Below are 25,492 nucleotides of genomic sequence, written 5' to 3' on the forward strand. Positions count from 1 at the left end.
ACCCGTCGCGTATTTCACTGTCTGCCAAGCAGACAGTGAAATACTCGTAGGGGCCCTCTTACGGGGGCCCCTGCAGTGCCCATGCCAGTGGCATGGGCACTGCAGGGGCCCCCAGGGGCCCCGCGACCCCCCCTACCGCCATCCGGTTCCCGGCGGGCGGACCGCCGGGAACTGGATGGCGGTAGGGGGGGTCGGAATCCCCTCGGCGGCGCAGCTAGCTGCGCCGCCTTGGAGGATTCATACGGGCGGCGGCACACTGGCGGGAGACCGCCAGTGTTGCCGGTCTGACCGCGGCTTTACCGCCGCGGTCAGAATGCCCTGCGGGGCACCGCCGGCCTGTCGGCGGTGCTCCCGCCGACCCTGGCCCCGGCGGTCTAAGACCGCCGGGGTCAGAATCACCCCCTTATTCTGTGATTGAATGGGAAGCTTTAGCCTGTTGGTAGGGTATAAAACATTTTAAACAGTATGTATGGGGCTCCCGATTTACTGTGAGAACGGATCATAAACCCTTAGTACAATTGTTCACAACGAAAGGTGCTGAAAAGGCTACCCCTAGAATTGCTAAGTGGCAATACAGGCTTGGTGAATATAATTTTAAAGTTGAATATATTCCAGGGAAGAAAAATGTATTAGCAGATTGTTTATCAAGGTTGTCAAGTGATGATTCTAGTGAACGTAATGAAGATAACAGTGAAGATGACAATGTAGTTGTGTGCTTCTATACAGGATCATTTAGAGGGGGCTATATCAGAGCAAGAGTGGAGAGAAGCATGTGAAGCTTATCAAGAGTTTAAAATGGTTATGCAAGGTGTATCGGTAGGATGGTCCAAATGGGATTTTAGAGATGACTATGGAAGGAGGTATAAGCATATTTTCGATGAGCTGTCTACATTGAATAATTTGTTATACCGTTCTAAATTCTTAGTGGTATCTCAAGGTATGAGACATAAAGTGTTGAACTTGGCCCATGAAGGTCACGTTGGCATGCGTGCCATGAAGAGAAGAATTAGAGATAGTTTCTGGTGGCCTGCTCTAGATAAAAGCGTAGAACATTATGTTATAGAGTGTATGAATTATGCCATAAGTGACAAGTCTTAAGTAACCATTCCAAGTCTTATAGAAGCTGTCAAGGTTCCTGAGAAGGCATGGGGTAAACTGGCAATTAATATCATAGGACCCATGAATATAGCGGGAGGGACTCCAAAATATGGCATAATTCTTATAGAATATTACAGTCACTGGCCAGAAGTTAAGTTTGTGAAGGTACCAAATTCAACCAATATAATAAAATGGTTGGAACATATTTTTGCACAAGAAGGGATCCCTAATGAGATTCTAACAGACAATGGTAGTCAATTCACGTCAGAACTTTTTGAGAGGTTTTTAATTTTCATGGGCATAAAACATACCAAGACATCTTTGTACCATCCTACAAGTAATGGTCTTGTGGAGAGATTGAATATGGTTATAAAAGAAAATGTACAATTGTCCAATGTGAGTGGTTTAAATTGTAAATCCAAAATAGAAAAACTGTTATGGGCTGTACATACTACAAACAATGCAGAAATACAGGTATCACCTTTAATACTGTTGCGTGGACGTGTTCCTACTTCCAAGTTAGTAAGAGAATTGATGGGTCAGTTTGAAATTCCTAGGAAGAAAATTGAAGACGTAATAAGAAAGAGAGAATATGCACAAAATAAGTATGTTCAATCTTATCACATGACGGGAAACCGGAGATTCAAAATTAACGTAGGGGATAAAGTAAGGGTGAAATGTCAGAGAATTATTTCCAAAGGACAGTCAAAAATCTTCAGAGAGGAGAAAAATAGTACAAGTGAAAGACAGTGTTGTAAAACTGGAAGATGGAAAATGGTGGAATAAAGATAAGATCTCCATATCCAAATCTCAGGAACTAGGGAAAAATAAAAATGCAAATATCAAAGAGAACAACAAAGTTAAATGCAGTCTATCCACAAGAGTTATCAGATTTCCCCGAAAATTCAGAGATTACAGTATGGATTAATGGTTATGTTAAATTAATGTTTCATATATAGAATTTAAGCAAGTCATAATCTTGTTATGATGATAATGTATATCTATGCATAGTTCTTGTGTAATTGTAGTTGTGTTCAAATATATGGTGGAAGATGTGTTGGGTTGTGTACTATCTGAGAGCTGGATTCGCAGCTCGTGCATAATGGATTGTGATGTAAATTGGAATGTAGGTGGTGGGGAGATTCTGGGTGGAAGCAGTTACAAGGGTTGGAGGAGACCTGGCATGATGTGAGCTGTCAAGTCCTGCTGTCACCTAATAAATTAACAGTTTTCACTCACCGAAGAATGGCTTCTTAATAACCGGGCAGGTGGTGACAGGAAGTGTGCAGTGAGGAGAGCTTGAGATTTGATTTCTGAAGCCCTGTCCAAGATGCACACTCCTGAAAAACACTAGTAGTATGAAACAAGTGTGAAGTTTTATCAACACTTGACTTGAACAGGCAAGCAGCCACATATTAACAATGAGTAATAAAAAGAATGCTTGGGGCTGGATGTACCATCATGCTTTTGGTGAGAACTGGGACACTTTTGCCAGTCAGTGTGGAAGCCTACCCACTTTGATACACCGTAAATCAAAAGTATACCTTTTATTGCATTTAATTAGAAATTGACGTAAGGCATTTATTGGGTTCTTCGTATTTAAATCATATTGCACATCACATGTGTGATACAAGCAATTTAATGAATTATTTGGATTAAGAGCCCATTATAAAATGTAACTACACCACAGTGAATAACACAGACTCAAAGAAAGTCCCATATGGCAACCCTTGGGACAGGGATTGGGTCCGCTTGGCACTGACAGAGGGAAGCTGTGAAGTAAGTCAGGGATAGGCAGACATAGCATAGGCTTATTGGAGGCCTTGGGCAGGGGTGAAGTGATAGCAGTGCGGCAGGGCACAACCATCGAGTAGGTAGAGGGTAGGCACAGGGTACGGTAGCCATGGGACAGGTAAGAGGCACTGGGTAGGCATGGCATCAGGAGAATGCACAGGTAAGGAGAGGAAAGGTGGGGGGTCAGTCATTGGGTCTCCAGCTTGACAACGCTCTGCACAAGGCTATCCAGATTGGACTGGGCCTTTCTTAAGAGGTTTGGAAAGACTTCAAGCTCCAGGCACCTGGCGTTCAGTCCGTGCAGGGCATGCCCTGGGGTGGATTTGTACCAATCACCACTCACAACAAGATCCGAATATTCCAGCGTTCACAAGGCATCTGAAATGCTGCATGAGCTTCCCGTCATCTGTGAGGTACTCACTGATGTAGAACGTGATGGGAACGGTGGCGCTGATGCCCATGCACCCCTGCAGGGCAGCCAGGAAGATGTCCATGTGCACAACGGCCCCATGCCACCACAGGCTAAAACCATTGTAATTGAACCCGTACATTGGGTGCAGGGTGGCCAGCACTCTCAGCAGCTGGTCATGCAGTCACTTCTCGTTGTCCGCGGTCTCTTTCACCAGCATCTCAGTGTCTCGGATGTGTGCCAGGCAACACCTGCTGTAGGCTTCCATCTGGACCTGCAACCCAGACTCCTTCTCCTGATTTAGCACTAGGGCCATGAGGCATTCCGCTGCACGGGGAACTCTGCAGAATTTCCCTGACTTTTTAGCTAACTCAGTGGACTTCTGCGGAGTTGAACTCCATGAGCTCCGTCCACCCCTAGTGACAGCAGGGTAATTTTCCTTTGACACAAAGTGGAGCAAAACAACAGAAAGCAATATTTGGGCTGAGAAAAGAGCATCTTTGCAATGCAAAATAATTTTTGAGCTGGAATGTGAATATCCATACAAGAGTTTGTGCTGCTTTGTGGCATATGACGTGACTGTGCCCAACACAAACCCTTATCAAATGTACACCTGTATTCTGTTTAACATGCTCAGCTGTCAAATTAGAAAAATAAACTCTTTTTTGAGCAGTGTTATTATGGCATATTCACTTTAACAGGGGGTCCCTTGGAAGGTGGGGGCCCGGTATCATTTTCCACTTTGCCTTAAAACGTCTCTGCAAAACCCCACAACTAACTGCCTGTGTCCGACTGGTAAGAAAAGATTGAAACCACCTACGAGCAGAGCCTAATGTCTGCCAGAGCAATTTATTCCAAAAGGATGGACTGGTCAATTGTATCAAACACTAAAAGACAAGTTTGAAAGGACCAAGGCATTGACATGCAGATCAAACCTCAGGTTGTCAAAGATGGAAAGAAAGATGAGCGGTGAGTTGTATGAAGGACAAAGCCCACCTGTAATGTATCCAAGCAGCTGTTGGCCTGAAGATGACAGCATAAAAATTCTACATGTTCCAAAATTTTAGCTGCCAAAGGTTAAACAGAGACTAGTGTGAAATTGTTTACTTTAGTAGGACAGTCAGGTGCAGATACAGTACAAATGGGAAGTTACATGACCTATCTGAAGCCCTATATGTACTCCCTTGAATGTATGTTGGTCTGTATGTAGAATAAAATAAAATAACATTATTTTGGAAAAAAAATTAAGATTTTATAAAACGGTCAGCTTTATGTGTGCACGAAAATTCTTGCATAGTAGCATATTGTTTAAATCTGACATGTGAGATATTTCCCTTTTTATTTTTGAAAGATGACAAACCCGAATGAACATGATTTCCACAGAAACTGTAGAGGCCTACATTTTAAAGTGTTGCATTTTAGTCTAAACCTGTTTTTGTAACTTTGGTAGGAACTATATACAACTACCACTGCCAAAGTGTGCAGGAAAATAAGGGTAAAATAGCATATGAAATCTGTTTATTTTTATAATGTACCCTCCTTATATGAATTTTATAATGTTTCATATTACCAGGCTAAAGTAAAAGTGTTACAACTGAGAGAATCATATGGGAGTTTCAGATGAGCGGGCTCCAATGCTAATCTACACTCTACTGTAGCTTGCAACTAGGGGCCAGATGTAGCAAAGGGTTTGCGCCTCGCAAACGGCGAAAATCGACGTTTGCGAGGCGCAAAAGCCTCTTTGCTATTCAGAAATGCATATTGCGAGTCGGGACCGACTCGCAATATGCATTTCAGAATCGCAAATAGGAAGGGGTGTTCCCTTCCTATTTGCGACTCGGAGTGGAATGCAATTCCATTTGCGACCGCATATGCGGTCGCAAATGGAGTCGCAGTTACCATCCACTTGAAGTGGATGGTAACCCACTCGCAAATTGGAAGGGGTCCCCATGGGACCCCTTCCACTTTGTGAATGGAACCACAAATATTTTTTCAGGGCAGGGAGTGGTCCAAGGGACCACTCCCTGCCCTGAAAAAATACCGAAACTAAAGGTTTCGGGTTTTTTTTTAAGTGCAGCTCGTTTTCCTTTAAGGAAAACGGGCTACACTTAAAAAAAAAAACTGCTTTATTTAAAAGCAGTCACGAACATGGAGGTCTGCTGACTACAGCAGGCCTCCATGTTTGCGAGTGCCTAGACTCGCTATGGGGCCGCAATTTGCGACCCAGCTCATTAATATTAAAGAGGTGGGTCATTGCGACCCCATAGCGACTCGCAGACGGTGTCTGAGACACCGTTCTGCATACCAATTTGCGAGTTGCAAATTGCGAGTCGCAGGGACTCGCAATTTGCAAGTCGCAAATTGGCGTTTTGCTACATCTGGCCCTAGATGCCCTACTTCTTGCCACATTCTCTCAGGATTCCATTGACAAACGGCTCAGCTTCAAAGGAGTGTATTGCAATGAACTCACTGAGGGGACCTATCCCATCCAGACCTAACATACCTGTAGGTAGCATCTTCCCACCTTTGTGCAAAGTGAACATTTCAAACTGAAGCAGGGCCATCCACAACAACAGGAGGAGAGCAGATGCATGGTACAGTGGTGGGGGTTTTATTTGATCACTTGGAGACAGCAGAGAACTGGCCTTTGGTGGTGTTTAGGAATAATTGAAGAAAAGCTTATGACTGTCTAGTGTGTTGATTGTATCTCAAGGCACCTTGTATAGGCTTTAGAGTAAACACTTTTCTGGCATAGGAACTTGCTCTCGCTGTAGTAAAATGTAGGTAAGAAAACTGAAGAACTTTAATTTGATTTACTTATGAGATATGTTTCTAAACACAACTGAGTTCACCTTTTAAAACTGTTGCAAACATTCTCTATGCTAGAGACCCACCTGGGGCAGAATAAAAGAAGAAGATTTTCCTGCAAAAAAATCCATATACTGCAGAGGAATTGGCTCCACTTTTATCATGAATCATTGGGAATAAGAATCTGTTACAAGGGCTACGAAAGCTAGCTTGTTGCTAAAGCATTAGATCAAAATGGGTCTACTTGCATGTTGAAACTTCTTTGAGAACTTAAGAGTGAATAATGTCCTGGTGATAGGACAAAGATAGTTTGTGTAGAACACAGTCAGCAAACCAATAGCAAATTGTATAGCTCTCCCATGCAAAGCTTTACTTTTATAGCCCTCCCATGCAAAGCTTCACTTTCATAGCCCGCCCATGTAAAGCTTCACTTTCTGTAAAAGGGTGTGAAGAACACATTGAGGATATGATGTTCTGGAGTTACTGCAGAGGGAAGCCTAGGAACCAGTTGTGACTGGATATTTTGTTGTAGACCGGACTGGGAGTTTGTTTTGAAGTGCCTATCCACACCTTGAATGGACGTTTGTGTCAAGGAAGATTTTCCAAGACGTTTGGAGCATTTTGTGGTTTAAGGAAAGAAGTTACAGAAGTTTCCTTAAACTTACTTATACTTTGTTTATCTCTGAAGGGCTAACACCGGGTGCAAAGAGTGCCCAAAGAAGACACAAAATAGCATTTTAATGTCCAAGATTATCACCCGTGGACCTTTTGACATAAATGTTTCAGGATTTGGTGGGGGCAGGATACATTTGTATCTGATTCTGCAAACCTATATTCAGCCATAGCTTCATGGTTTGTTGAGCTGAAGCTTTTTCAATCTGCAGAATAGTGGCGGCTGGTGACATTTGAAACTGGGGGCGTAAAAGTTCAGGATGAATGCCCTATGTTGAACAAGAATAGCGAGTGAATAGCGAGTGAGCCCAACTCCCGAGAAAAATTTGAAAAAAGAGTGGGCAAATGGTGCATTTTGAAGCAAATTTGAGGAATAAAGAAGGGTAATACAGCATTTGTGAAACTGTAGTTATGATATCAATAAAGAGATTTCATATGATAATGACCTAGGTAGCTACTTATTCAGTATGACCACAGAACTTCATAACAGACTTTGGGATAACAATGCTGGGTGCCTCGCATATTTCTCTATTGATTGATATAGCTTTACAAATGAAATCTATTCAAGAAATACAAGTTATTGTGATAGGATGAATCATGCAGTTCATCTTAATAAAAATAATTTATGATGTCAATTTTTATCCTAACAATCTGGCATTAACCTGGCACTCCTAGAGGTTCACCCCACGTGATAACCAAACCTTGATGGAATAGTGTGTGACAAAAAAGTAAAGCAGTTCTGAAAGTACTGGATAGTAATGAACCTGTATATTACGCAGAATGTGAGCAATGTGATCCAAGTGTAGGAGTTGACCAGCATCGAAATAGCCTTTAAAATGCATTGACCAGGAGGCCTGGACCACTAATCAGAGGCACACATGTAGTAGCAGAAGATAAGATAACCTATGGGGTAACAATAAATCAGTCCGGCCAGTTTGATTAGCTGCCTTTCTGTAGCTTTGCAGTGGGGTGGAGGGCAGCTATGTGTGATAAGATGCAGATGTACTTCAGAACACCGAGTTTGAGAAAGATGCAGATGTTAAGATGTTAAGAACACAGATTTGGGGAATGCTGAAGCCCAGCCTTGCAAATGGGGGAAGGAGGTGTAGAAAAATGGCCTCAAACGTTTTTTTTAATGTCACGAATTTGAAGAAGCTAACAAAAATCTCATTATAACACGATCTCTTATCATCAGTTGCTCACTTACTTCCTTTCACTCATGCGTTGTCTTTCAAACTGGACATCCAGTTTCTCTAGAGAGTGCACCTGTGTACCTGCAACCTATAAATTAAGAACAGATATGCATACTGTCACATAGGGGCATTCCTAAACACACTGTTAAAGATGCTGAACCGTGTCCGCTTATAGAACGTTCACACCACTCGAGTCAATGCTTTCAGCGCCTTTCTTTTGATGAGTCTGAAATAGTGAAAACCCCATAGTCCATAAACTTGCAGCCACGACAGAAAATGCACTAGGAAAAGTACAGCGGTGTAAAAAAACACCCAGATTGGTTAGTATTTTATTTGAATGTTCATGTCTATCTGTACGGCCGGTCCGATTAGAATGGGCTATATAAACATAAACTGCGTCTTCCGGACAGCCTTTGTATCAAATACATCAATTTAAATACTGTGCTGTGAGTTAAAAATAGCACGTCTGTTGATAAATTCTGTACTGATGTGGCAGCATAGAAGGCTTTTTTGAGAATTTTAGAGCTGTCCTGCCGTTTAGACCAGTGCATATCCTGCATCAGATGTGGCTCAGCCTGGTACTACTCTGAGCAAGGATGCCACATTTTAAAGGGAAAGAGATTTTACACCTGTCCCGTTTAGTGTAAATCCATTTAACATCTTGTGATTAGGATATCTGAAGTTTAAGAGTTGTAACTATTTTTGCAATTGAGGAGTGCAAGTGTTCCTAAAGCCATGATCCTGTGGCTATCACCAGTGCTTAGTTAGTGCTTGTTGTTTCCGGTGCTGAGCACCGACACTTTTTTTGAGGGCCGATACTTGTTCTTCTGCCCAAGCATTTGCTGTGAGCAAAAGACACATACGAGAAAGACGGAGGAAGATACAAATGTAAAAGCGTCACAATGGGAGAAAGCAGAAAGCTGCCAGAGTGATCTGAAGGGGCAGGGATTGGCCTTAAATGAATTGTAGAGGCCCGAGATGGCTTCAGGATTACGCTGCCTCAGTATTCCGTGTTCCCACATTTAATAGCAGCAGCCGCGTGCTTAAGAGGAGGGCTTTGAGCACCGGCACGTTTTTATTTACAAATTAAGCACTGACTATCGCCCAATAGCCCCCTCTACAATGTGAATGCCAGCGTTCACATTCCGTTGAAGTGGAACTATCAACGAAAGAGAAACAAAAATGCCAGTGGGGAGCCAGGAGCTGTGCCAGCAATAAACAAGTTCACAGCCCCCATAAAAGGGAGGCTGAGACATGCAGATGAGACCTGGCGCGTCTCCTTCTTGACTCTGATCACATAGTGTACACCCACCCTGTTAAGAAAGCAGAGAAGCAACGTTATGGCTGTCACAAGATAAGAGGTTAAAGTAGCCTTGAGTGGCATCTCCACATGGCACAGGACAAGGGGCAGCCTTACAATCATGTATTTATTGGTTAGCTCATGACTTTTTGGGATGGGAAGCAGTGAGGGAGCAGAACACGCACGCAGACATGTTTTGTTTTGTTCTTTTCAAATTTTTACACAGCATGACTTTAGCCCAAATGCATGAGAGTACTTCCCATGAGCACCAGACAGATTACATTAGATGTGGTCAGATGTGTGTGTGTTTTTAAAGGCTCTGGGAGATTATGTGATTTCATTTTCCCAGTATCACAGGATGTTGATCGGGTGCCGGGAGGGTCTCATACCTGGTTCTTGAGTTGTAAAATGAACAGCTCCGTCTCGACCCTGTGCCACATCTCCTGCCTTGAACTAACTTTGGGCGTTAGCCTTCTTCACTCCAACTGAGTCCTACCTTGAATCTATCACTCATTATCAAAGACGAAATAGTCAGTTCAGTCGATGCCTACAATAAAAGCAGGATTGAGTATCTGCCTGAATGATGCTAATTGTGCCGACCCCGTGGACTTCGTGAGGCTGTAGGCAAATAAATGTCTATAAGTGGCATTGCACATGGTACATACCTAGCTATATTGCATCATGCACAGCTGTCGCATATGTGTTTCTTTCAGTGTGACTATTGGCCCCTCGAAGACAGAAGCCAAAAGACTCAGAGAAACAAGTATTTTTTTCCACTTTAGGGGCTTCTGGGATGAGTAGTGTTCGGAGCGTGTCACAGAAAATGCTGTTGCAACAGCAATATATAAGTAAAAATTGCTCAGTAGTTCATACATATTGTAAAGAATTGAGCAATGTTTGTTAGCAAAGTGTGTACATTTGACAGGAGCATCACACAGCAGCGTAAAAAATAGCCGGGATTACGTTGCAGCAGGGCGCGGTGCATGAAAAAACACAAAGCATGCGTATCTCGTTATGGTATGTGGGCCCTCTCAGCCGAAAGAGAAAGAATCTAACACAGGCCAGCCATGCCCACTTGGCTCCCTTGCTATGCCACTGCCCGACGACGGGCCCGAAAAGAGAACTGAGGAGGAAGGGAACCTTCAACCCAGTTTGTGAATTAGGAAAGTATAGGGAGTTAATGGCTACATTAATGCCGTCATCAAGTTTATCAATGCATGTTGTTTAGAGCGCTATATGAGTACTTAAAAAGGATTGATATGCACGATAACGTGCAGTCCTGATAACGTGTACCGAGTAATACACGTATAAATATCATAATTAATAATTATGCAGTATTTCTATTTTCCACAGTCAACTAACTTACCTGTGTAGAACTTGGCAGCAGAAAGGTCTTTAACGCGTGCCGTATTCCTGTAGGTTAAACTTAGCAGCAACCAATGCTGTGGTCTGTCTTTGCTGGTGCCACACGAAAATGGGAGAGACAGCCTTCTCCCACCCCGCGCTGCGTCACGTGCACTGCACACACTGACAAAGGCCCCTAGTAACTAATACTGCGTGGCTTTAGCCAATCCAGACTGCTGTTACAGCAGTGCCTAGTGTGGCTGGGGCAGACAACCTCACCTCTCATTACTGAGCCGGGGACTGTGGCTTTGCGTCACCCCGGCTCCAGTATGTGCAGGTGAAGTGGCCTCTACTGCGCATGTCAGGCTGGCCGGAAAAAGCCAGCAGTCCAACTGGACATGCGCACTTGGGCACCTACTAACTCTTTACAGTGTACCATGTCTGTTCTGTCAATTATATAGTTAAGCCCCACCCCCTTAGGCCCCACTGGATTCTCCAGGACTTGCTTCGACACCAGGCCTCTACACTGCAACCAGCATGACTGTGGCAGATGCAAATCACGTAAACTGCTTAACACTTTACTCATTACATGGGGTGGAGGGGCAATGGAAGCCAAAATATCAGTGGGGCAACGCCCCAACACCCTAAGGGAGGCACCGCCCATGCTGTAGAATAATTTGAAGCATGAAAGTAAAGCTTCTAATTGTGATGAGACACCACACTTATCCAGTCTGCTCCATCAGTAGTTGGCCTAAAAGGGTACCTACGACCTAGTCTCCCATGGCTGTTGACCAGTGAGAACCAACAGATTATATCTGATATTTTCCATCTCTAGTCACTCCTAGAGGATGCCTAGGTTCTGGCCAACCACCCCTCATCTATATACATTGATTTTGAGAGCCCATTGTTCTTTATGAGCAGGCTTTTGTTATTTAATATTTTCGGATCCAACGTCTGATTGTCATAAATTTGGTTTCAAGTAATCTTTGTATATTATACTATGTGACTGTATTTGAGATGCCTGAAAAAAGGATTTATTTATGTTATGCTATGAGTTTTATTGAGCGTGCAAATACCAGGAAGCTATCCTGGCGCTCGGAAATTGAGCATAAATGTCCTACTGGTGAACAAAAGAAAACAATCATATTCAGAAAAACAGAAAATACAAGTGGTACAAAGTCAATATATACGTATAGCCAGCTCTTTCAGGCTTGTCTACATGTGATCAGAGCTGAAATCCTACCCAAAAATAGAGGCATAGAATTCCACAATTTGGCAGTAGCTACAGAGAAAGCCCTACCACCTGTCCGCACTCATTCAACTCTGGGAATGGAAAGAAGGCAAGAATCCTGGAAATGAAGATGACGAGAAGGAATATAAAAATTAAACTGACCAGACTAGTGAAGAATCTTGTGGACAGATGATCGTTTGGGTTATAGTTGCATCCAATGGGGGAACTGACATCAAGTCATCCATTGTTTTACACAATTATATGTGTTATGGTGGGCTATTATGTCTTTTAAGGCTTTATTGTGTTGCAATATTACTTAAACTGTGAGGTGGACTACATTTTTAATGCCACCAAAACACATGCATTCCAATGAAATGTCACAAAACCTTCATGAGATGCGCATGGAAGAGTAGTCTAGTCCTGCTGGAAGTCCTCCCTTTTGGGGGGTGTGGCTAGGGGGGTTCTGTTTAATCCTCATAGAGCCATGGAGGTAATTAACCAATTTAATTTGTTCGCCACCTGAGGTTTCTCACCCAACTTAGCTTTTTTAATATAAACGGTCTCACTCACTCATCTGGTATTTAATCAATGCATATTTTAATGCCTTTTTGTGGCAATTCACGTTGCAGGCACCGAACGCTCACTCTTCTAGTGATAGCCCCGTGGTAAACAGTCGTAACCCGGAAGGGAATACATATTCATACTCCTAGTCAGTGCAAGGGCTGCTTCTGGAGGGATGTGATCTTGGGACAAAGTTTGAAGCTCTACCATGCTGCTTTCTTTCAGAACGTTTCTAGGCCACTTATTAATCGTGTTTTTGCCCGATTAAATGGAGCAACAGGTGCCATATTCCTTGTGTCTAGAGCTGCCAGATTGGAAACTAGGGCACCAGGGCTGAATCCCAGCATCGGCTCGTCAACCTGTGATTCTGTGAAAATCCCTAAAACATCCCATGCCCAAAAAAAGGGCAACAATTAAAATGTGTAACGTATTTTGGTGCTCAAGTAAAGTGCTCAAATTCCCTCAGGCTATTCTACACTGTATAAAACTGCAAAAAAGACGACCTCATAGTTGAAACCACCCATTTTCTCTATTCAGACAGTGTTATAAGTGGGGTCTCTACTTGGCAGTCAGTTTGCACCCTGTCAAAGTAGGGACCCTCACTCTAGTCAGGGTAAGGGAGTCACACTCCTGGGATAATCCTTGTTCACCCCCTTGGTAGCTTGGCATGGCAGCCAGTCTTATCTCGGAGGCAATATGTTAAATATTTGTACCTACACACAGTAACACAGTGAAACCTCTACAAATAGACACCACACCAGTTTAGAAATATAGCCAATATTTATCTAAGTAAAACAAGACCAAAACGACAAAAATCCAACATACACAAAGATATGAATTTTAAAAGATTAAGGGGGTCATTCCGGGGACCGCGGATGCACCGCCAACAGGCTGGCGGTGCATCCAGGCCAATTCTGACCGCAGCGGTAAAGCCGCGGTCAGAAAAGGGAAACCGGCGGTTTCCCGCCGGTTTTCCCCTGGCCTGAGGAATCCTCCATGGCGGCGCTGCAGGCAGCGCCGCCATGGGGATTCCGACCCCCCTCCCGCCAGCCTGGTTCTGGCGGTTTTGACCGCCAGAACCTTGCTGGCGGGAACGGATGGCGTGGGGCCCCCTAACAGGGCCCCACAAAGATTTTCAGTGTCTGCATAGCAGACACTGAAAATCGCGACGGGTGCAACTGCACCCGTCGCACTCTTTCCACTCCGCCGGCTCCATTCGGAGCCGGCATCCTCGTGGAAGGGGGTTTCCCGCTGGGCGGGCAGGCGGCCTTCTGGCGGTCGCCCGCCGGCCCAGTGGGAAACTCAGAATTACCGTGGTGGTCTTTTGACCGCGCTGCGGTATTCTGTCGGGGGAACTTTGGCGGGCGGCCACCGCCGCCCGCCGAAGTCAGAATGACCCCCTAAATCTCAATGAAAGCACTTAGAAACACAATAGCTCCTACTAGTGTTATCACGGCATCATGACGGAGTCGTTCCCAACTGTCTGACGCGACTGGCCAGGGAGTGCAGCGCCATCACAGAGTCACACGAACCCCATGTACAGTACCTTTGAAACTAGGCAGAGTCAAAGACATGGCACGGAGTCGGGAAGGTGAGGCATCGCTGGAGCCAGTGTGGTGCCGGTTCCGTATTGCTACGCAGGAGGTGAGGTATCGGTTCCTTACTGCTACGCAGGGGTGGTGAGGTGTTGGTTCCTTAAAAAGGCAGAGGAGGTGAGGCGGCATTGGCGGTGAGTCGGGTTTTCCGGACGTTGGTGACGCGGCACTTAGGACTCATAATGTTGTGAGACTTCAGAGGTGTTGTGGTGGCATCAGACTTGCAGTGTCGGTCACAGTCATAGCACTTCAGCAGGGACCACGGCTTTGAGTGCAGGCAGCAGCATGGAGTCGGGCAGTGGCGTCGGTTCTGGAGTCGTCTGGAGTCAAAGTGCCTGGTTCTTCTTGTTTTATGCCAGACTTCAATCCCAAGGGCTGAGGAACTGGAGTGGGCACCTCTTGGCAAGTCAGGGTCCTCAGACAGAGAACCCAGGGGCTGGCAGGTGAAGTCTTTGATGTCCATGAGACTTCTTAACAGAAGGCAAGCTCAGTCCAAGCCCTTGGAGAAACTTCACAAACAGTATACATCGCAAAGTCCAGTTTTTGTCCTCTCCAAAGCATAAGCAGCAACTGTAGGCCAACTCAACAAAGCACACACAGCAAAGGGGCAGTACTCCTCCTCACAGCTCTTCACATCTTCTCCTTGGCAGAGTCTCCTCTTGATCCAGAATTGTCCTAAAAGTCTGTGGTTTTGGGGTCCAAATCTCATTTTTGCATTTGAAGTAGGCAAACATCAAAGGAAAGTCTTTGTAGTGCACAAGACCCTGGCTCCCCCTGTCCTGGTCCCACGCACACACTACAGGGCTGGAGTCTGCTCTGCTTCCTGTGAGGGCAGGCACAGCCCTGTTCAGGTACAGGTGTCAAATCATCCCACCACTATAACCTAAAAAGACCCATCAGGTTATGCAGGACACACCTCAGCTCCCTTTATGTGACTGCCTAGGGTAAATTCACAACCAGACTAACTGTTATCCTGACCCAGGCAGAGGCACAGAATGGTTAAGCAAGAAAATGCCCACGTTCTAAAAGTGGCATTTTCAGACATGCAATTAAAAACCTACCTTCACTAAAAGATATATTTTTAAATTATGAGTTCAGCGACTCCAAATTCCATATCTCTGTCTGCTCCCAATGGGAAGTTGCACTTAAAAGATATTTCAAGGTAACCTCAATGTTAATCTATGGGAGAGATAGGCCTTGCAATAGTGAAAAACAAATTTGCCAGTATTTCACTATAAGGATATGTAAAACACACCAGTAAATGTCCTATCTTGTAACTACACTGTACCCTGCCCATGGGGCTACTTGGGGCTACCTTAGGGGTACCTAACATATACTAATAGGGAACGTTTGGGCCTGGCAAGTGGGTGCACTTGCCAGGTCGACATAGTAAGTTTAAAACTGCACACAGACACTGTAATAGCATGTCTGAGACATGTTTACAGGGCCACACCTGTGGGAGGCACAATCAGCATTGCAGGCTCACTATTAGCATTTGATTTATAGGCCCTGGGCACACAGGGTACCCTAAACTAGGGACTTACTAGTAAATCAAATATGCCAGTCATGGATAACCAATCATAGGCCCTCATTACAACCCAGGCAGACAGCGGTCATTTGGGGAAAGGTACTGCCAACAGGCTGGTGGTACCTTTTCCCAAATTATGACATTGGTGGTTTGGCTCAAGCCAAACCACCAATGTACCACTCCGTCCGCCAGGGTGGTAACGGCAGCTGGGCTGGAGACTTCGGTCTCCAGCCAGGTGGCCATCAGAATCCCACCCTCGGGACTATGACCCCGTCTACCACTATGGTTTTCGTGGCAAGTGTACCAGATAATTCCTCTCCTGGCACTGATAGGGGGTTTCTTCTGCCCCCTCCCCCTCCCCAGCATCCTCCCCCGCCCTCTCCTGCCCCCCAGCACATTTACACACCCACACCTGCACACATACACAATCACACAGACACGCATACCCACATCTACCCATGCATGCACACACACATACCCACACACCGCAACACACACCAACATACATTGTCGCACACATGCATTCACAACATACTACATACACGTACACTCACATTCAGTAATTCACGCATTCAACGAGATTCACACCCACAAGCACACATACAAAAACAGACACACACACCCCCACACATGCACACACCACCCCTTCACCCCTCTCTCCTGTCAGAGAACCCGACTTACCTGCTTGAAGGGGGTCCTCCGGCAGGAGAATCTACGCAGCGCTGCTGCTAGCAGCTGCATCCCCCTGCAATGCAACGCCAGGCCATAACATGGCTCATGATACGGTTGGCGGTGTTTTTTCTGGCGGCCACCTTGCCGCCATGACCGTCGACGGTATTCCGCCAGCCTTCTGGAATGTTTGCAATGATGCTTCTGGAATTCCGTTTACCGTCATAATGCGGGTGGGCGGCTGGTAGCCACGGCAACAGTTTTTTGACGGCCGCCGCCGTGGCGGTAAGTAGCAGTTACCCCCAAAGTCATAATGAGGCCCATATTCACAATTTACATAGGGGGCACTTTCACTTAGCACTGATCAGCAGTGGTAAAATGCCCAGAGTACTAAGTCCAGCACACACTAAAAAATACAGGAGACAGACAAAAAGACAGGGTGAACCATACTAAGGATGCCAGGTCTAACACAGTTTTTTTTTTTTTTTTTTAAATATGAAGTCTTAATTAAATATTCTCCGTTACAGAAAAAGATAACATACCCTCATCTCCAGGTCATGGGACTGGTGTAAAAGCAGACCTCACGCAGGTCACGACGTGACATCTTATTGGGTGGAAAAGGAGAGGTTTATCACCTCTGGAGCACGCCCAGGGAATGGGTTAGCGTTCATTCCGCAATCATTTTCGTCAAAGACTATCCAAGACTGTCCTCGAGCGTCTCTCATTGTCAACCCCCAAACAAATAACTTAAAGAAATAACTTCTGACCCTTGCAACGAATCAACTGCAAATATTTAAAATACATTTAAAACGGTAATTATCACATTTTCCTAAACATAGTTTTGAAAAGCTATCCGTTAGTTCCCGAAGTGTAAGATATATGTCGTATTAGGAAACTTATTGAATTTTTAGGGTGGCGTATGTTCAGCACAGAAATGAGTGTTGAAAGGTATCTGTGGGAAAAGCAGCTTTTATAGACTTAAAGTTTGCATTTTCTGCTCTAATTACATGCTTTCCGACATAAAGGGGATTTTTGTTTTCTCCTCGAGCTGTCTCGCCCCCAGCTGTTCACAAGTTGTCCCTGAACGTTTTCTGATGTCTTGAATGAAAAATTATATTTACCTTACACATAGCAGTAGATATTTCCTCGGCAGGTATGCTGTCGAACATGTTGTATTCACAACATGACATAACGTCTAGAAATCGCAGAGAGTCTAATTAATGGAGAGGATTGGTAGCAGCAGACAGGTTTTCACATGATGAGAATGATAACCCGTTGTCTAACTTCCTGGTGTGATTGGTCATGTCTCCGCCAAACAGTCATACACTATGTAATATGTCTTAACATTTTGTGCTGTTTTAAGAACGACCCAGGCGAGCTGGCACTAGCGTGGGAGTTAATTATCTATCGAATTTCCTGTATTTATAAAGTTAAGAGTTAACCTGCCAGCCCTGCATCACTAATAGACTTGTCAAAAGTTGTCTTTGATTCATATAGGCTTGAGGCGTGCTAAAAAGAAAAAGGCTTGTCGCTTATTTCGAAAGAAAGATTTTGGTTGAGCTCAGTCATTTGAAAACTTCAAAGCCTAGATCGTATTGCCCGATATTTGCTTGATATTTGCTCTGTAGTATCCAGATAAGAGATTGTGTTTGTGGAAGTTATTTTGTTTCTTGGTATGAGGGGTATTGTTAACTCTGAATTGAATTCACTAATGATTATTCATGTATTCTGAGCGTTGAATTTGCATAGAAAATGTATCAACATAGATAAAACTAATGTACGCATTTGAGAGTGCGCCCACCTGAGTGGCCACCAATATTCACAAAGTGTATTATTAAGAAGTTATAATGTGAAATATTGAGATTATGTTTTATTAATGTAGTTGTATATTATTATATTAAGGATTATGCATTATGTATGAGCTTTATTAATCTTAGGTCATAACTTAGCAAGGTCTTGGGCCTAGTTGCCGAGCCTCATGTCAAGCTGCATTTCTTAGGCAACTTATAAAATGGCCGCTTAAAGAATTAAACTGTGAATTTCCACTGTGCTCTTAACTGAAAGTCTTTCTCATGAGAACTGGTTGATAGAAGATGATGTACTAGCTAGGAAACAATGTTTAATATATTGTGTGTAAGACTGACCTTCCCAGGTGAAGACAATGGATGCACTGACTGGAGTATAAGCTGCAACAAAATTGATACCTGACGAGCCAAGCGATGGGAACAGGAGGAGAGGAGCCAATCATCGACATGTGAACCATGTGCTAGTGAAAGTGTAGATTTTGAGTTTTATTTTCACTGTACTAAATGCAAACATGCGATTCTTTGGCCAATAGGGACGTGGGAAGTAGTTTTAGGAAGTCTCCCTTCGCCAGACTCCACTGAGAGGAGGACACCATTTGTCCATTATTCTGTTTGCCATAACACCATTATTTTCTTGACCATCCCGAGATGAGACACGCTTAACTTTATTGCTTAAAGAGACTTTGCTTTTTCTGGACTTGATGCTGAATCTTGATGCCTTGCTGACCGAACTGATGTCCTATTGACGAAGACTGTCACAGCTTGCTGAACCATATTGAGGACAGGTATAAGACTATGTGAACGATTGTTATGTCAATTTGCTTTTGTTTCTAGGTACCAACCGCTAATTTTGATAGAGCCATAGCTAGATGTTTTCCAAATTGGTGTTGACTAAATTTTATGACAAGACCGGAGGTTCCTATCATGCGTTTCCTTTCTTACTTTAATAAACAGCAGCAGTCAAGAAACAAACCACAGTTCCCATGAGGCAAAGGAAAAAAAAGCCAATGGGAACAAAAACGTGTACTTAACATATGAACCAATAAGCATGCATATAGGGTATTATGACATCACTTGACTGCGAACAGCCCTCTTTTCTTGCTTCCCGCAGTCAAGTTACGTACGTTTTATTATTTTCTCTCTGTATTTCTGAGGTATTTTATATATTTATATATATTTTTTACTGTATTGTTATTTAATGATTGTCGGTTATACATTTTTCAGTGTTTTACTGTGCATACTAATTGTTTCAGTCGGCATGTTGCCGCACATTCCTTCCCAAAGTGCTACGCCTCGCACTTGTCAACCCCTCATAATTGCTGATTAGAACAATTCCTTCGGTTAACGGCTGCCATTTCAGCCGCGCCTGAGGAGACGTTTATTCCCTGACTACAGCTCCACTTGTCAACGCTATTTTCACAGCGTTTCTAAGCTTCAAACGCTAATTTCTGCTTGTTTGTCAGCGCTTTTTACAGTTTACACACGACACAACAAGTGTTTGTTTATTTTACCTCGATCCTACCTGATTCACGTCGTCCTTCCCTTTGCCTCAGCTTCAGACTGACTCTCACGGCAACGCCCACGGGAGGAGTTTTGTTCTTATCTCCTCCCCTGACAGATTTAACCCTTTGTTTTCTGGTTTCCTGTTACTCTTTTGTCACAATGGAAAGTTCTACTTCAGAACACAATATTCCTGAGGATATTAACTCTATCAGGCAGGAAATTAATGCCTTTATTAAATCCTCTGTGCAGCAAGCTGTGAATTGCTCAATTCAGAAATTCTCAAAAAATATGGAGTCATCTTTTGCTTCTATAGTTGCAAAAACCATTTCGGCCCAGTCTGTGGGGGAATGCAGTCAGCGCCTCTCTCCCACTAAACAATCTAAAAGACTACACAAACTGGCGCTAAGGACAAGTGAGGTTTCCTCACATATGACAGAGGACGCGGCTCCTCACAAGGCTCCCTCCAAGGAGTATAAAAATTCAGATAATGGGCATTCATCGTTAAAACATAAATATAAGTCCAAAAATACCTTACCTCCTATAATTATTTCGACCATACCGGATACTGATGATGACTTACCTGATTTAGATTCTGACGTCAATATTTCTGACTAGGATAACTCTTTTTCTCTATTCCCTCCTTCCCCAAAGAAATCCGGACTTTCTTCCCTTGACAATTCCAAACCCCTTGATCTTATGGATTCTGAGTGTTTTTCTATGTTCGACCCTTGTCATAGTCTACATCCAAATTCTTCAGAGTGGGTCCCTGCAGACCATGTGGCATATTATGTTTCAGCCAAACTTTTCTGTCCTCTGGATAAGCAAACCAGGGCCAAACTTAAGTCCGAATGTCCTCGTCCTTCACTTCCTCACAAATCCTCCATTACACCCTCTATGGATCAATCCCTCTTGACATTTTTCACCAAACTTGGTAAGGACCCACGTAAAGGAGTTGACAAGGCATGGTCTACTTGTCAAGACAAGTTACTTGATATTCTCGGCCCTCTAACACGCATTTTTGATATGGCCAAAGCGGCCAAAATTGATGGTACTTTCATTGACCCAGAGGAGCTTACCTTATGGGTTCAGCACACCTTTTGTCTCCTCGGCAAAGCTAATTTGGCGCTCATACACGAAAGGAGAAAAGGTCTCTTATTAAAATTGGATCCTAAATTGGTCAATTTAACAACTGTTCAACCACATATAAAGACTGATGGTTTACTTTTTGGAGAATCATTCATAAAGGAACTGAGCAAATATGTGGCGACGTTTACTTGTTGGATAAATCACAACAATCCTTGAAGAAAATGTTTTCGCAATGTGTTTTTGGCAGGGCTGGCAGAGGCCGGAACCGATTTGCCAGCCGAACCTATGCTAACAAAGGTTCCAGAGGTTACCACAATGCATCCCAACAGGAATACAGACCTCAGTTCTACCCTCGGCAGACCAGAGGTTTCCGTTCCAGGGGGTACAGAAATCCCAGGGTTTCGAATCAATCAGGTAAGCCTTTCTTCTGGTTCTATTCCTATAGGAGGGCGCCTTTGTTATTTTCTTCCAAATTGGCCAAAAATCACCATGGACCCTTGGGTTTTAAATACTGTCCAAGGTTATGTTATCAATCTTTACTCAATTCCTGTACAAACAAAATTACATATTCTCCCACGGTTCTCCCTAGAAATGTCAGACCTGGTTTCTGCAGCAGTGCAATCCCTTGTGCAGAACCAGGCCATTTCTCCAACTCTTCCCGCCCATCAAGGTTTACCAGCTCCATCTTCTTAGTTCAAAAGAAAAACAAGAAGACGCGACCTGTCCTAAATCTAAAGTTCTTCAATTATTTTGTGGTTTACCAACACTTCAAAATGGAAACCATTCTTCATCTCAGAGACACTCTTCTCCAAAACGATTGGATGATTCAATTGGAACTTCAGGGCGTATATCTAGTAGTTCCAATTCATCCAGACTTCAGAAAGTTTCTCCAGTTTCAGTGGTCGAACCAACTCTTTCATTTTACTTCTCTACCCTTCGGTCTATCTTCCGCCCCCTATTGCTTTACCAAGCTCATGAGACCGGTGGTAGCCTTTCTCAGAGCTCAAGGAGTGAGACTCATCATCTACCTGGACGATATTCTCATTATGAGCCAATCTCCTCAAACTCTAGTGTCCCATTTATCTCTCGCATGTTCCCTTCTGTCAGAACTAGGATTTATCACCAACAGAGAAAAATAGTTTCTCTCCCCAACCCAAATTATAGAATTCTTAGGTTTTCAAATAAATTATGTTCCGGCCATGCTCCTTCTCCCTTCCGCAAAAATCAGATCCATAAAATCAGAGATTCTTCAGATTCTACGCGGTTCTCTTATTTCCCTCAAATCCCTAGCTCGAATAGTAGGTCTTCTTTCTTCCTCTATTGAAGCTATTTTCCCGGTCCCCTTCATTATCACGCTCTCCAGAGACTCAAAATATGTCACTTAAGGAAAGGCCTTTCACATTCAGACGTCATTCCTCTAGACCTAGCGTCTCGCACAGAACTTCAATGGTGGATAGACCATTTAGACGCCTGGAATGGAAGAACTATCTTTGCATCAGCCCCAGATCTTGTGTTAGGATCAGATGCAAGCCATTCAGGCTGAGGGGCCCGATGTGCTCCAATCTCGACTGGAGGTTCATGGTCTTTAGAGGAGTCAAAATTGCACATCAACTGTTTAGAGATGCTTGCCGGCTACTTTGCAATCAGAAGCCTTGCAAAAAACAAAGTTTGTTGTGCTATTCTTCTCAGAATGGTCAATGTTTCAGCAGTACGATATATAAATCACCTTGGGGGCACAAAATCCAAACCTTTGGTGGAACTGGCCAAGGGCTTTTGGGAATTCTGCCTTTCAAACCATATTTCGGTTCATGCAGAGTATTTTCCAGGAAATCTCAATTCGGTAGCGGATTGGCATTTTCGGCACCTTCAAGATTCGAGGGATTGGAAACTCCATCCCTCAATCTTTCAAAAAATTCTGAACAAATGGGGTCCATTACTTATCGATCTGTTTGCTTCCCATCTCAACACCCAGCTCCCTCAATTCTTCAGCTGGTGTCCGGATCTGTTAGCCTTAGCATCAGATGCTTTCTTACAAGATTGGTCAGGTTCTCTCAACTATGCCTTCCCTCCTTTTCTCATGATCAGCAGGGTGCTCGCTCAGCTCAGACGACAACAAGCCTCTGTGATACTTATAGCCCCTTTTTGGCAATCTCAAATTTGGTTTCCAACTCTTTTGGAACTCTCAATAGACTCTCCTTTCCTTCTTCCCTTGTTTCCGAATCTTTTGTTGGATCCAATGCACCGTCCTCATCCTCTCATTTTGGACAATCTTCTCACCCTTTCAGTGTGGAAAATCTCAGGACTTTCCAATCTCTCCCTTTCATTTCGGAGGAGACTTCCCAGTATTTATCACAATCTTGGGCTCCAGGTACCAAGAAAGCTTACAAATCAGCATGGTCTTTATGGCACAGCTGGTGTCTGGGAAAACACATTGATTCCTTTTCAGCAGATGTCATTTTTATTGTAAATTGTTTAGCTGCCGAAGCTGGTAAAGGTAAAGCTTTCCGTACCATCAATTTATATAGATCAGCAATTTCTTCCAATCATACCTATGTGAAGGGAAAACCAGTTGGAGAACACCCACTTGTTTGTCGTCTTTTAAAGGGAGTAAAATCTTCTAGTCCTCTGATGCCTAAATACAGACAATTATGGGACGTCAATATTGTTCTAAAATGTATTTTGTCATGGCCTGATAATAACATGCTTACTTTAAAAATGTTATCTGCTAAGTTAACAATGCTTTTATGTATTGTTTCTATCAAACGGAATTCAGATGTCAAAGCTTTAGACATTTCTAATCGTCAATTTACTCATACTGGTGTTTTGTTTACGATTGTTCGTCGAACCAAAACAAATTTATCTTCAGTTTTTTATCCTTATTTTCCAGATCATCCCAAACTTTGTGTGGCACAATGTTTAAAAGTTTACGAACTGAAGATTTAAGAACAACCTCAGTTTCACAACTTCTAATTTCTTTCAGAAAACCCTTTAATCCTGCGTCATCCGCTACTTTAGCTCGTTGGGTCAAATGGATTATGTCCTTGGCAGGCATCGATACTTCCATGTTTGGGGCTCATTCTGCCAGAGGGGCCAGGGCTTCCAAAGCCTTTTTGGCAGGTTCTCGCCTAGAGGATATTCTTAAATCTGCAGACTGGTCAAATGATAATGTTTTTAAAGTTTTTTATTGTAAGCCTGTTTATAATGTTTCATTCAATGTGATTAATATGCTTTGAACTAGCATAATAGGAGCCTCTGGTCTTGTCATAAAATGTAGATTTTCCTAGTCCCTTGACAGAAAGTCTTCATTTTATTAAAGACACGGAGGTGAGTATTATCCCTCCTCTTTGGTCTAGCTATTGTTTATCCTTTTCCCCCCCCCTTTTTTCTTAGCCTCAACGACGACCATTCAACCGTCATCCTAAGCCATCATCTTCATCCTGGTGGTCCAGTCTCCAATCTTCTTTTTCATCTGCCAGTTTTCGTCTCACTACGGATCCTCCATCCTGTGATCATCCTCCGTTTTGCGGATTGTTGAACTTTTGTTCTGACTTATCATCTTTATCATGGCTATTCTTATTATTTTTGCTATATTTCCTTTATTTAATTCTGACTGACCTCTCGCAATAAAAGAGGGCTGTTCGCAGTCAAGTGATGTCATAATACCCTATATGCATGCTTATTGGTTCATATGTTATGTACACGTTTTTGGTCCCATTGGCTGTTTTTTCCTTTGCCTCATGGGAACTGTGGTTTGTTTCTTGACTGGTGCTGTTTATTAAAGTAAGAAAAGAAAAAAATAATACTCGCCTCCATGTCTTTAATAAAATTAAGACTTTCCGTCAAGGGACTAGGAAAATCTACATTGTTTTGCATGAAGTCCAAACATGCTATGCTAATCTGATGTTAGCTAGGGTATTCACTGATTATGCTCACTACATGTAATAACAGTTGATGTATTTTCTACAAGTACGTTATTTATTTTGTGCAGTTATTCTTGCTATTAATTTGTACGGTAACCTTAGAATGTGTAGTGGCTCAAGCCTTGATTAGATTGCGATTCTTTCGCCGCTTTGGTCAGCCTGTGTTGTTTCTGTATGTTTATCAATTAATTTTGAGACTTAGACCCTCATTATGAATACGGCGGTCCGTTCCGCACCACCGGCTGTAAAAACCGCCAACAGAGGAGTGGGCCGGACCGCCAAATAATGAACCAAACGAAAGACAGGCATCCTGAAAACCACCCCCTGTCAGAAGAGGAGTGCCGACGACAATGGCAGCGTCCGCCCACAGGCTGACAGAAAGGCCCAACCCACCCATCAAATAATGCATCACCAGTCCGCCGCCAGTTCCGGGGCGGGAACCACCGCCATGCAAAGCCAGGCAGAATTGAACCAAATATAAGGAAACACTCACCAGAGGGCCACACAACGCACCGAAGCAGACATGGATAGAGAGCTGCAGATCATGCCAGCCCTGCTCCTTTCCATGTACCTCCACGACCGATACCGTCGACGAAGAGGATGACGGGAAGTACCGCAATCTACGAAACAAGGGAGGAAAGGGCACAGTCACATACCCACCCACTCCACCCACACTGCAACGCCCCCAACCCTTCACAGCAGCATAAGTCATACACCCCACAGCAATAGGTACTTACCCGACACAAGGCTAATCCAACTTGACCATAGTACATACAAATGCCCCACATCCATATACAATGAAACGAAAGACCAGGGTTCAACAGTGTGCTGCCAAAACACAGGCCACACAGAAATCTTTAATGAAAGCTCACAGAGCCAAATAGTCCAAACAGGGCCAATGGCCAGCCCGTATGGCTACAATTGCCAAGGGCCACAACAGACCCAACCTGACTCCCACAAGTGCACAGTACCCACC

Source organism: Pleurodeles waltl, chromosome 1_1 (genome assembly GCF_031143425.1).
Source record: "Pleurodeles waltl isolate 20211129_DDA chromosome 1_1, aPleWal1.hap1.20221129, whole genome shotgun sequence".
Lineage (NCBI taxonomy): Eukaryota > Metazoa > Chordata > Amphibia > Caudata > Salamandridae > Pleurodeles > Pleurodeles waltl.